This window comes from Cavia porcellus, unplaced genomic scaffold (genome assembly GCF_034190915.1).
Source record: "Cavia porcellus strain 051 isolate PalLab524CR breed Dunkin Hartley unplaced genomic scaffold, mCavPor4.1 scaffold_16, whole genome shotgun sequence".
Taxonomy (NCBI): Eukaryota; Metazoa; Chordata; class Mammalia; order Rodentia; family Caviidae; genus Cavia; species Cavia porcellus.
Genome location: NW_026947499.1, coordinates 10302968 through 10316205, shown reverse-complemented (window position 1 = coordinate 10316205; position 13238 = coordinate 10302968). Strand labels below are relative to the sequence as shown.

General features: G+C 48.5%; 1 protein-coding gene across 2 annotated transcripts in view; it reads right to left on the bottom strand.

Annotated features, from left to right (window-relative positions):
• Positions 1 to 8803: 8803 nt before the first annotated feature.
• Positions 8804 to 13238, bottom strand: part of Ptpn11 (protein tyrosine phosphatase non-receptor type 11) — an 87026-nt gene continuing 82591 nt past the window's right edge. For both annotated transcript variants that reach the window (XM_063225674.1, XM_013144831.3), the window contains exon 16: positions 8804 to 12588. The gene's annotated coding sequence lies outside the window, so the exon portion shown is untranslated. The remainder of the gene's footprint in view (positions 12589 to 13238) is intronic.

Sequence of the window (13238 nt, the reverse complement as noted above, 5' to 3'; positions counted from 1 at the left end):
AACTACATACTGAGATTATCTCAAAAACCAACATGAATAAATAAAAATAATAAATGTCTTAGCACCAGGTGTGGTGGCACATTCCAGCACTTGGGAGGCTGAGGCAGGAAGATTGCTGTGAGTTCGAGGCTAGCCAGGGCTACCATGGGACTTCAAGGCCAGTCTAGACAAGGGAGAGTGGAATCAGGAGAGAAGGGCCACCCCTGGGGGAGAATGGACCAAGTTCTGGGTTCCTCACCTGAACACACAGAATTGAAACAAAGGTCACCGAGCAGATGTCCCTTGTAAGCTCAGATGGTCAATCTAGCTGCTCCTTGCGCCTGCCCAGGCTTCCACATCAAGGTCAAGGTCAAGGTCAGCCCTCCCGAGTGCCCTGGGGCTGCCGAAAGAGCCCGCACTGAGGTGAGGTGCCAGGCAGAGGAGAGGGATGGTGGGGGGCCGTGGGGTGACCATGATCGTGCGGTGAGCTGTGTCCATGCTGCTGCCCTCACAGGGAGTGCAGGAGAGGAGGCGTCCTCTACTGCACGGCTCAGTGAGTCCCTGTCTCTCCGCATCCTCCTCCTCCCTGAGCAAAGCGGTCACTCTTCAGAGCCGGGGCTTCCCGTCCTGTGTCTGTCTTTGCAGTTTCCACCCAGCGATTTTTTCCTCCTCTTTTTTTCCTTCATTGGATCGTATGTTTTGTTTGTTTGTTTGTACCAGAAATTGAACTCACAACCTCGCGCTTGCCAGGCGGGTGCTTGTGCCGCTGAGCTATGTCCCTGGCCCGCTGTATTATGGTCATTTGTGTCATGCTGCACGGGTGGACAAGAGCTTTGCTCCGGTCATTTGCTGCCGTGTTTGCCCGCCTCTCTCAGCGCCCTGTTTGTGGGGATCCTGATCCGCTGCAGCGCATGATGGAACTCAGTGGGTGGAAAATACCATAACACCGTATCCACCTCTCAGGAGGGGACCTCAGGGGTGTGTCTGTGCTTCCCACCAAGTCACTTACATTTTCCTTCCGTGCCAGGGAGGAAGGCTAGGGAAGGATTTCTGATGCTAATGGGCTGTAGTAACACTAAAAAGTTGATGTGCACAAATAAGCCCTTGCAGGGGCAGTGTGAACTCGACTGCTATCCGTGAGTTTTGTTCACTGAGTCTTCCTGTTGCCATCGGTAATCCATGCAGCCTAGAAACAGGCCATCAAGGCCCTGCAGGGCATCCCCAATGCCATAAGAAAGACTCAGGTGTTTAGTGAGCACCTATTATGTGCCAGGCCATCCTGCTGCTACTCAGCTTCTAAATGACCCTTCAAAACAAGACAGGGACTGTGAGCTCCATTTTCCTCAAGAGTATCAGTGTTGTTCTAAAGTGACTAGCCGAAGGTCACATGCCTGCTAAGCACAGATTTTTCTGAGCTAAGGTCTTGGTCTGTAGTCCAGGCTGACCTCGACCTCATGGCAGTCCTTCTGCCTCAGCCTCTCAAGGGCTGGGATAACAGACATGTGCCACCATGCCCAGTTCAGGTGGTCTATTCTTAAACCTGAAGATAATAATCATATGATACCAACAAGAATTTTGGTCCATTTTCAAACGCAGAGAAGGTGTCAAACACAGTAAATCAATGCACAATAGGACACTGCTAGAGAATAATTCATATGGCTCAGCACAGGAGCTTTTCTCTGTCCATAAATCAAACCTTTGTTTGAGATTTTCTAAAACTTTCATACAATGTAACGTGGGGGAAAATCAACCCCGTAGCCAAAAAGGAAATTGATTTTAATATGAAGCAAAAATAATGGTAATGTAGAAAGCAGCAATCAAACATGTATGAATGAAGACAGGGAAAAATTACTTCTTACAAAACGAAATCTGTCAACACCCAGACATCTGTCACCTCCTGAGCAGACTTTAATTTTAGAGTTCGCTTCCTCTCCATTTCCCCCTCTTGCATAGCTAAGAGATTTAGCACATGCTTGGGAATTCACAAACTTGGGGTGCTAGGCGTGATGTCTAAGAATAGCTGGGTCTGTTCCCCAGGCATTTGTGATGATACTTTGCCTGGTTTTATGAGATCCTGTCTTTGGGTTTCTTCTTCCTATAGACCCTGGACATCCTGGCTGTCCCCTGATACCAAGATACTAGGCTCCATGACGCCAGAGATGCGCTGACCCAAATGTGCCGATAATGTCCAATGGCATTTGCTCCACAGGAAAAGCCTTAGGGCACCATGTCTCAAGCTACCCAGGGACTAGCGTGGTCCTAGTGATCTCATGCAAATGCGCACTCTGATTTCTAGGGTTGGGGGACCTGAGACTGCATTTCCACCAGCCCCGGAGAGGGTGACTGTCTTAGTTACTTTTCTCCTTGCTGAGACAAAATACCCAACAGTACAAATCAAGCGAGAAAGGTTTATTTTGCTCACAGTTTGTAGAGGTTTCAGTCATAGTCAGCTGCCTCCAAGGCAGGGTGGCATCTGGCAGAGGGGCAGCCATTCATGGCAGCAGAAACAACACAAGCAACAAGAATGGGATGGGGGACATCCTTCTGTCCCTTAGCACTCACACCCTTAACCCCAGCATTCAAACCATGAATTAATTACAAACTCTAAATTCAGCTACCTCTGGAAAACCCTTCCCTCCATGACTGCATAAAGCTTAATTACAGGGAGAGATTCCAGTAGGTCGCATCACAAAGGTGCTCTCTTTCCTGTTCTGTGCTGGGAGGCTGGGGCCTGTGGAAAGATGACAATATCTTCAGATTACAGCACCTGCAGATTACAATGCCTGTGAATTACAGCACCTGTGGATTACAGCACTTGCTGATTATAGCATCTGCAGATTACAGCCCCTGCAGATTATAACACCTGTGGATTAGAGCCCTGGAGACTACACCTGTGGATTACAGCACCTGCAGATTAAAACACCTGTGGATTACAGCACCTGCAGATTACACCACCTGTGGATTATAGCACCTGTAAATCACAGTATCTGTCAATTTTAGAAAGGAGGGCATCTGGGAGACTGGGAAAGCCAGGTAGTTCTTCCTTTGTGCTGAGCTCTTCTGAGCCTGCAGCTCCAGCCCTGGCATCTTTCTCTACAGCGCCAGACCTTGTTCCCAGACTCCTGTATCCTTAAGGCCTCACAGTGCTGTGGTAGTAGAATAATCAGCCTAGAAAGAGGACGCATCCTCAACCCTGGAACATCTGCATGGCAAACAGGACTTCACAATGCTGACTAAGAATCTTGAAATGAGATTATTCTGTATTACCCCGAGGGCCTCATGTTTCTATCAGCATCTTTATATGTCAAAGAGAGAGTAAAGAGGACCAATCAGAACTTGGGTGTGAGGCAAAGTGTGAAGGGGGAGGGAGGAGCCCTGGGGCAGGGCATGCATGTCACCTCCAAACTGAGAGAGGTGGGAATGGGAACGAGTCCCCGAGAGGGACACAGCCCTGCGGGCACCCTGACTGCGGCCCAGTGAGACCGACTCCAGATTATGGGCATAAGACACTCATCCCTCAAATGCTGGCACCTGCTGCCTGGGTGCCATAGTGGGCACTGGACACACGGCAGTGAGCAGGACGGGGGAGGGGTGTCTTTTCCGGTTCAGAAGTAATCAGTGTAAAACAGCTGGGGTGTGGCTCCATCCATTTCCACCGCTACACAAAGGAAAGAAAAGAGAGCGAGAAAGGGGGGTAGGGAGGAAGGAAAAATAACCAGTCTGAACAGCTGAGAGTGTTTGGCACCTAACTGTCCCTTAGTAAATAAAAGGTACTAGTGCCCTCTAGTCCCCTGGCCCCCCACAGCTGTTCTATTTCCCACCTTGCCTGCAGCCTGTGTCTGCTCACTCTAAATGGGCCATAAAGTCCTTAAGACAGGTGCTGAGATAGATACTTATCTCGAGCACCCAGCCCTGCCTGACCCACTGTCCTCATTAAGGAGTGATTGACCGATGGACACAGCTGGTACCTCGGGGTCTAGAAGCCAGTCTGAAGAAACTGCCCATTCAGCAGGCAGGGGGATAATTAAGACGCGGGCTGGCAGGGGGTTCGGGCATCCGTGCGGAGGCTGCAGTTCCCAAGGGCTGTGCTCCCCACCTCCAGGGGGAACTGTGCAGTTGTAACCGCAGCAAGGTGGAAAACGACAGAGCAGGCCCGGGGGAACCTGCCACCCTCACACGGAAGGGAAGGAGGAGGCTCTAGGGAAACTGCTCTCGGTGGCAGGATACAGGCACTGCTGTCACGCAGTTGTAAAGAATTCGCTACCTTCATCCCTAAAGGTAAAGACAAGACCCAGCCCTCAATGGTGAAATGTCAAGAGAAGTTCAGAGTTCACAGGCACGTGAAAAGATGACGCAGAACTGGCTTCTCTCACCCATCAGGCGGACAAGAAAGCAAGTGTGATGATACAGGATGGCGGTCCAGGCATGAACATGCTGGTGGAGACAGAACCAGGTTTAGCCTGACTGGGTGGCAATTTGGTGTAATTTATCCAAGCGACACTTGTAAAACTCAAGCACCCAGAGTCTTTATTCTTGGGACATAAGTTCAAAGCTGCTCAGGACACCTGAGTATCATAGGAAACAGTCAGGGGTGGAAGAGAGATTTCTATTATGTGCTCTTTTCAAATTTTTACATTGTATTTAAATGAATATATTACCTATTCAAAAATACATAAAAAGGTTAATAGTCAGAGGTGCTTTAAGAGGAGGCTGAGGCAGAAGGATCTTTGTGAGTTCAAGATGAGCCTGGGCTACAAAATGCGCTCAAGGCCAGCCTGAACTTCATAGAGAGACCCTGACTCAAAACACACACACACACACAAAGTATTAAGGGGTGAGAGTGGGGCTTCAGAGGCTGGGGATTTAGCTCAGCGGCATAAGCGCCTGCCTTGCAAGCAGGCAGTCGTGAGTTCGATCCCTGGTACCGATAAAAAGGAAAAAGACAAAAAAAAAAAAAAAAAGAGAGTGGGGCTTCAAAAATAAAAATGGAGTTGGGTGTATGGCTCAGTGGTAGAGTACTTACCGGGCAGGTGTGACCCTGGGTTCCATGCCCAGCACCAGGCTTGGGAGTGGGGTAAGTCATAAGGGCGAAGGTTCCCAAGATGAAAGGGAGGGGTGAGTCACCAGTGTGAGTGTATTAGTGCCACTGAGCTGTAGTCACAGACCGGCAAGACAGCAAATTGTATCCTGTATATTTTACTACCATAGAAACATTTAAAAAGAAAGATGGGTACACAAGTCTGAATCAGATCAAACTCACATATCACCACGTGGGATATGTAATCAGCAAAGATGCTAAACCCAGGGGCACAGACCACCGGATTTTCCTAGGATAGTTCCAATCAGATATAATGTTTTTTTTTTTTTTTTTTGGATTACATATTGCCATCTTAGAAATAATTGTTCCAGTCACAAAATTAAAGCTTGTAGAGTGGACATTCCAACAATGATACTGCAAACAGTTCTGTTCAATGATCCAATAAAACTCTGTGATATCATTTTCTATCTTATACATTTAAATATACATGCAGTTATATAGTTTAGAGCACTTTCTTTTCCTCTCTTTTGTACAGTGACTATTACACATTTTGGGTTTCATTGCTCCCACGGTTCGTATTGCTTTTTTGGAAGAGAGTAAAACCAAATGTGACATAACAGAACAGAATCGGTCAAGTCAAAAGGGTGGACATAATAGATAATATAAAAACATAATACAAGCTGATTAACAATGGTTACCATAATGCCTCCCGCTATTTCTAATAGAATTGCCTATATCATTAGTTGTAATACAATTGAACAAAACCGTAAAGAATAAAACCGACAAAACCAAAACATTGGAGATATTGTAGGTCTTCAAAAGTAGATAAAAGTCAACGAGAATGGGCCTCATAATGAATCTCATTATCTTCTCAGCTGATGCCTAAACTTTCGAACCTGATACTATCCAGCAAAACAGAATAGAGGAACCTCAGTCAAAAACAAGATGGTGAGAGTAATACAGGGCTTCAAATCGAGATAATAGAGAGTCAAAGTGGGTTACTATATTATATCCTGCTATATTTTTCCCTTTAATTAAATGGATAAAAATAAAAAAGTAAATAATGGAGTGGAGATTGAGAAAAAAAGAGGGCATAACAGCGAAACAGGGCAGATCAAAACATAACCATTTAAGCAGAATAGTGTTTCACCACCAGATAATCCTGACCCGAAAATAGTTACCATATTGACTCCCTCCCTGAAGTCCTTGAGTACACCTTCATATACTGTAGCATTAAGTATCAGATATAATGTTATCTTTCTTAAAGGAAATTTATTAGATGAAAACCTAATGGCTATTTAACTTTTTTAATGTGAATAAATTCAAATTAAACAAACTGTGAATTTGTATAAAAAACAATTATAATAAAAAACTTTTAAAAAATTTATTTAAAGACAGAATCCTACTATTTAGTTCAAGTTGGACTTGAACTCACTACGTAGCCCAGGCTGACCTCAGACTTGCAACAATCTTTCTGCCTCAGCCTCAGGGTGGGCTTATGGATGTCTACCACCACACTTGGTTCCAGTGAACTTGTTTTTTTCTTGCAAAACAGTGATCTTGGGCTGGACATACAGCCCAATGGGAGCGCATCTGCTGAGCCCGCCCAGGCCCTCAGTTGCATCTCTAGTGCCAAAAACTAAGAAGAGAATTGGGCCAGGGATTTAGCTCAGTGGCACAAGCACCCGCCTGGCAAGTGCAAGGTCATGAGTTCAATCCCCGGTACCAAAAAAAGACAGAGAGAATTGATCTCAGTAATGATCGCATTCAGAATCAAATGACTCATTCGAAGCCATGAATTACACTAGGGAATTCTAGCAAAACTAGCCAAGATTACTCAAGATTACTCAGATTTAGAATGAAAACACTCAAATATGTACGCACCACACTGTTGCAGCGTATCCAGAAGTGGGAGAGGGTTAGGACCCGAAAGTGATTTTCAGCTCAGTATACCACACTCTTTCAGCTATTGCTGATGTCAAGTCTCAGCATCACGTACGATCACGTTGTCCACAAACCACACACAGGCCTTGCGGTACGGTGTTGCTTGCTTATAATCCTTATTTTGGTAGCTATTTTTTCACTTTTTACATTAAGTGGACGCATAGTCTCACCTATTTATGGGGTGTGGTATGACACTGCAGTAGATGCATGGGACACATAATGGTTCCATCAGGGGAACTGGCATCTTCACCACTTTAATCACTGATCTTTTCTGTGTGTGAGGAACTGTCAACATCCTCTTTTCGCTGTTGTAAAATATGCAATTACTTGTAGTTAGCTGTGGTTGTCCTGTGTTGGCTGTCGACTTGGCTGGACTAAGGGAAGCCTAGCAGATGGGTGAAGATCTCCTGGGAGTGTCTGGGAGGTCATGGAAGCCTCATCTTGGGGACTGTATCTGGTCCCTGGCCCCTTCTCCTCCAGCACTGGCGTTCTGCAGTTTCCCAGCCACCGTGAGGTGAGCACCTCTGCGTTGTTCCCTCTCTGGAGCCGGGTGACTCTGGACCTAAACCTCTTGGAGTCCCTGAGCCAATGGGACCCACACTCTCCTGTGGGTGTCAGGAGTTTCACCCCAGGGACAGAAAGCTGACAAACCCACCCTGCGATGATTCGGAGCAGTCAGTTATTCCTCCCACTGAACTGCACCCCTCCCTGTTAACCCTGTCTCCGTCACCACCAGAGCTCCCCAGAAGCTGCATTTTATACCCTACATTGGCTGTATTTGGGGATTTATGGAGACTGACCTCAAGTGACACGAATATAAGCTCACTGGTAACTACACTGCCACCACCGACAGCAACTTCCTGTCCAGAGCAGCGTTATTTAGCATGTTCAGCGTTCAGCAACTTTCCCAGTTATTAGGGGGTGAAAAACAGCACTGCAATATAGCTATGCCTGGAGGTCGCCCCCTTCCTGCCTCTAGACGGGAGAGAACAGGGATGCAAAGCACACACAGGACGGGACCCCCCCAAGCAGCTGCTTGGTCAGAAGCCTTTTCACTGAGTGGCCAAGCTGCCCGAGCCCTCGGCCGTCTACACTGCCCTGGAGGGCATCCCCACACTGCTCTCCATCTATGCATTTTCTAGGGTTCTTTGCTGTGACAGGGACCATGGTAGGTCTAAGACCAGGGGACCATCGCAACCCTCTGCACAGCCTTGGAGCTCAGGAGGGATGACATGGACCAGGCTGTGTCTGTGTACAGCCTCTTTTGGGAACCCCTAGTGGCTGATGTGACTACCCATGAGAGACCTCCTTCTGCGGAAAACTGTGTCCCCTGCCATGTGCCCACCTGCCCACTGGAATCAGCTGCCTCATCTCTGTCTTGGCCCTTCAGGTTGAGCTACCACAGGGACAATCTGATTGTGCCAGCCTGTGGCAGCCAGCCACCAGGTCAGAGTACCGGTCTGCCCATCCCTGGGGTGTGGCACAGGCACGGTGCCTGTTTTGGAGAAGCCCCATGTTTTGCCAGCCACCAGGTGATAGGTAAAGTGTCAGGGAACCGATCTGACTGTTCTGTATTCCAGGTACCTTCAAGCTAACAGCTGCTCAATCCAGCATTCTGCCAGTGTGATAACCCAACTGATCACACATTTTTCTGGGCATTTGTTTTTGTTTGGTTTTGAGACAGTCTTGTTATGTAGTCAGGCTGGCCTAGAATTTACTTTGTAACCCAGACTGGCCTCAACCTGCGGTGACCCTCTGCCCAGCTTGCAAGTGCTGGGATCACGGTGTGCACCACTATGTCTGGCTCTTCGATCATTTTTATGAAATAAACGACAAACACTGTAATGTAAGAAAATGGTTTTATTCCTAATTTTTAGTTCCATACAGTTTACAAATACACTTTTACTCTGATAATACAGCTTTGCAACTAGCAAAGGAGTTGAACTAACACCCATAAATACAGGTAGGGAGGCAAATAACATCCACTAATGTTTCTCTACATAAACTAATCTTTAACGTCACTTTCTAAAAAACAACTGCAAAGGAACTACATAATATATGTGGGCAAAAGGCAATTAAGTGAATCTCTTGAAACACTACATGTATAATAAACAGCATATTATCAACATTTACATGATTCACATCAAAATGATGACATCCTAAAATGTATTCCTTTTAAAGGATAGATTTATCAATAAAATATTACATATCTTTTAATACTCTGGTACAACACTTCTTCATACACTGCAGGAAAATTAAATGTAGGTCTAGTCATCAGCTTAATAAAGGGCCCTTTTCCATTAGCTTTTATTAATGAAAGAATCACAATTAGGTCATAAATAAACAGGCAAATTATTAATTACATGATTTGAGGTTTAGGATGAAAACTTGTAAAAATTAGTTTGATATACAGCAAAGTTATACAACACACTAAAACCAACCATTTGATAGTTCTGCCTTGTGTGAACTGCCCATAGTGATCAAGGAACAGACTTAGTGAGGAAAGGTATAATAACTGTATTTGGGAACTCGTTTTTCAAGAGGGAGAAGGAAAAAGATTTCAGCAGAATTAAGGGCTAACACAGACCCTCAGAAACGCATCTTGAAACTGGGAGGCTCACGTGCGTGCTACGCCAAGCTCTCTTCCCCGCCAGCACGCAGAACCAGGGCCTGCAGGGGGCCTGAGGGGCCCTTGCGGACGGCTGATCTACACGCGTCACTACACATCGCATCCTGACCTAGAAACCACCCGAGGTTGTATCAGCTCTTAAAATCCCACTAAATCAATCACTAAGAAGCACCCCAACCCTATGCTTGGCTATTATAAAGCAACCAGGCTCTGTAAAGAACGCAGGGAAACCAAGGAAGGTCCCACCAGAGCCACCCACCCCATTCTGCCATGTTGGAAAAGTCATGAATTTCAGTGAAAGCCACACACTGGACACGAGCAGGCTTTTAAAAGCAAAAAAACTAGTAAGGCTCCTGACACCTGACCCAAAAAAAACCCCACTACCATGTGCCAGATAATTTCTTCACCCCCAAATATAAAATCCGATGCTTTTAATTGGAAAATAGCCAGCCAGCTACGGGATAGTGTGCACATTTAAGAACCCAGAGGAATTCCACATGGGACCACGCACACCTGTTTTCCAGGTGCCCTGACTCACCTCCTGCTGCCTGCTCTGGCCCCAGGCCCTCCGACATCCTCACGAACCCCTTCTTTAGAACTTCCACTTCCCTCTTTCTTCGACCCCGCACCTCCAGCTACCATATCCTCCCGGTCCCACTGCCCGATTCTTCCACACACAGAGCAACCACACCCAAAACCTGCTGCCACCTTTCCAAACCCAAAGCAGGCCTAGCAACCTGGACGCTGGTGAGTGTGGTCTTGGCATCAGTTACGAAGAGCAGGACGCTCTGCTGACTCTGGGGTGCACCAATGTGCTGTGACAAAGCTGGCCAAGTGAGGGCGTTTCCACTCCAAGAGCAAACACAACCGCTCCCTGGCTCCAGGCAGAGACACGGGTGCACGTCTGTTTGTCCAGTCAAACCCCTGTATGCTGGTGAAAGGCTTTACCCCCGAAGTCCAGTCAAAGCATTACCACAAACCCCTACATTATTCAATGTGAACACACAGCACAAAGAGCAGGATGCCGAATCCTGACTGCACACACTGACCTGGAGTCTCCTCCCCTGCAGGCTGACAAGAAGACAGGACCACTGCCTCCCCAACAAGGAGGCACCGGAGGCCACCCTTCCGGGTGGGGGAGGAGTCGACACACATTTTGTCCTTGACAATGGCAGCCACTGCACCCCCAGTTCCCTCAGGCTTTCCAGAGTGGAAGGTGGCCCCAGTCCTTCGGGCAGAGGCCAAGGTGAGAAGAATCTAAGGGGGACACATGCACACTACTCTCACTACAAAGCCAGCCCCGCGGTTTTCGCTGAAATCGTTCACTGAACACTGAGTCTACGCCGGGCAGAGAGGGAAGTCTTCGGAGAAGGCACTTAAGGCAGACATTCGCAAACCCCACTGGTTCAAATTAAAACGGGCCCACTCACCCTGACAAGAGGCCTGGTTCTAACCGCTCCTCCAGCGCTGCCTGCCAACCACCAGGGACGTTAAGAAAGCGTCACCCCAGCCGAGGACCACAGATGCCGTGAAGGTGGGCGATCTCCTCTCAAAGGCTCTGGCCCCCCTTACACATCCATCCTTCCCAGTTGCCCAAGTGACAGCTCAGAAAGTAGGTGCAGGCCTGTCCGAGCTGGCTCAGAAGCTTCTGGAAGGCCCTCGGTCCCTCTGTCACCTGACTCGCGGCTTCCACCAGCTACTGCAAACGGCTTCGGCTTCTCGCGGTCACAGCAGCCTCGGCTCGCACTCACTGGCTGCGCACGTGTGTCAGGCCGGACCCCACGCACTTGGCCTCCACCACACCCCTTCTTCACAAGCCTGTCACCAGGGAGCCACAGCAGGGGCTGCAGCAGGTCTGCCTTATGTCTGAAGAGGGCCTGGCCACACGTGCCACGTGCAAGGCTTCCCTCGCACCTGGCAGGTGGCACAGAGACCACAGGGAGGAGGGACCCTGAGGACTGCGGCCACCTCACGTCTCAGCCGACCTGCTGGTCACATGAGTGGCCGAGACAGAGGACAGCGTCACTGAGCCCAGCCTGCTCTCTGAACACCAGATTGTCACTAAAGGCAGAGGAAACAGGGTGCCCCTCTCCTCGTCACCACCCCCTCACAATGGCTGAGCAGCTGCTGGTCACCTGCTAAGAAAACACCTGTTACCCTGCTTCGCCCACCTCTGTGATCAACTTCTGAGTCTCCGACACTGGCCTGACCTCGGGGGAGAGGAGGAGGGAAGAAAGAAGCCACGAAAGTGAATTACCGCCTGCCAAGTGCCGTGGTGGTCAGATGGCCCCTGAAGTCTGTGCATGCGAGGTGTGACCTGGTGCCACAGTGCTGGGGGTGGCCTGTCGTCACCGGGCTGGGTTACAAAGCTCTGCCTCCCTCCCTGCTTGCGCTCCTCTCCCTCTGGTCTCGCTGTGATGCTTTTGGCCTAGTTACAATGCAGCTAGGGTCCCTCAAGAGATGTGGCCCCTGGACCTTGGACTGCCCGGACTCCAGAGCTGTAAGAAATCAATCTGTTCATCACTCTACAGGATTCTGCCAGGCAACACAAAACACATTACGACAATAAGCGACAGCGAGTGAAATCATTCTCACTTCTCAAGGATGTTGCTGCTTAATTTTCCCAAATCGTTTCTTTTTACAAGTGCCCCTTCATCCCCCACAAAAACAAAACAAAAAAACAAAATGGTTAAGGTTATTAAAAGGAAAAAGAAATTTCTCATAACTAGAATTTGTATCCCCATGATCGGCAAAATACAGAGCACAGTTTAACTGCTTCCTCAATGTAAAATAAAATTCTATAAAATGCAGCACTGTCTACATTGTAGAGATGAGTTCTTCTTAGTTGAGGAAAGGCTGGATCAGAACACAGTGGTTTCGAATTCTGCTTGTCAGAAGGTGGTGAGCCAAGGCACAAGCCTTGGGCCCCAAATTCAGCCTTCGAGAAAGCTCTCCTGCTCGTTGGTTCCTCATCGAGGGGGAGGATGAAAGTCCACATCTGGGGGAAGGAGTCAGAATTCTAAGGAGCACATATCTAAGAGGCTGCGTATTAACTTCAATGTCTGCGGTGCTGACAACGGAACCCAGGGCTTGGCACACACCGGGCAAGCACCCCTCCACTCCGCCCTCCCATGGCCCTGGACATCTTAAAGGACACTGAAAGCTTTTGGGGGAGGGGTATCTGGGGCTGAACCCAGGGTCTTCCCACCAGGCTACCCCTTCGCCCCCATGGCTTCTCTTTTGGGATAAGGTCTCACTAAATCCCTGAGGCTGGGCTCGCACTTCAAGTCTTCCTGCTTCAGCCTCCTGGAGTGCTAGGATGACAAATACACGCGACCACACCCAGCTGATTTAAGGTCTTTCAGTACTGGGTGAATTTCTCCCTTGCATTGCGTACCTGCATCCTGATCTAAAAAGGTGACCAGGCAGACATTTGCTAAAGGTGCTGGATCACTTCCCAGCCGCAGAGCTGGCAAGGATGTGGTGCTGACTCACAGAGGCCAGGGAGGCGCAGCGCCCAGGTCTCACAGCCGCTCAAGCTACTTGGGAAGAGAGCTCGGGTATCCTGCCCTCCGCCATCCGGCGGTGTCTCCGCGTCCTGGATGCCCACAGATTGTCCCAGCACAGCCTGGTAAAGCAGCGCTAATG